The sequence below is a fragment of the Penaeus monodon genome, chromosome 30 (assembly GCF_015228065.2).
Source record: "Penaeus monodon isolate SGIC_2016 chromosome 30, NSTDA_Pmon_1, whole genome shotgun sequence".
Classification (NCBI taxonomy): domain Eukaryota; kingdom Metazoa; phylum Arthropoda; class Malacostraca; order Decapoda; family Penaeidae; genus Penaeus; species Penaeus monodon.
Window position 1 is genome coordinate 7,504,548 of NC_051415.1, and position 423 is coordinate 7,504,970.

The following is a 423-nucleotide window of genomic DNA, read 5'->3' on the forward strand; positions in this document are numbered from 1 at the left end:
TTAATTGACGAAACAGGCGTATCATTATAAAACACACACAAAAATTTTCAGTAACATCTCAGGTTTATTATAAGAAAAAAAAAGAAAAAAGATATGTATGAGATGTACATGAAAAGCTAAAAAATAGTGGAATGCATGGTGTATAGTGACGTCACATGACGTAGGTGCGTAGTGGCCGAGCGGTATGTGTGAACAATGCCCGAGAGCTTCGTATACCTTAGGTCACGTGTGGACTTAATCGCGTCAACGCCGCGGTGAATGCCACAGCGCGGCATTCACCGCGATACATTTTCGTCGTTTAACTGGAATCGGTGGGCTTCTGCAGATTAATTTTGATATCAGTCAATGTAGTTTTTCATTGCCTACAATGCTATGATCTTAAATTTTCTCCTAGTCGGTGCGGTCCTTTTGTATACCTTAACC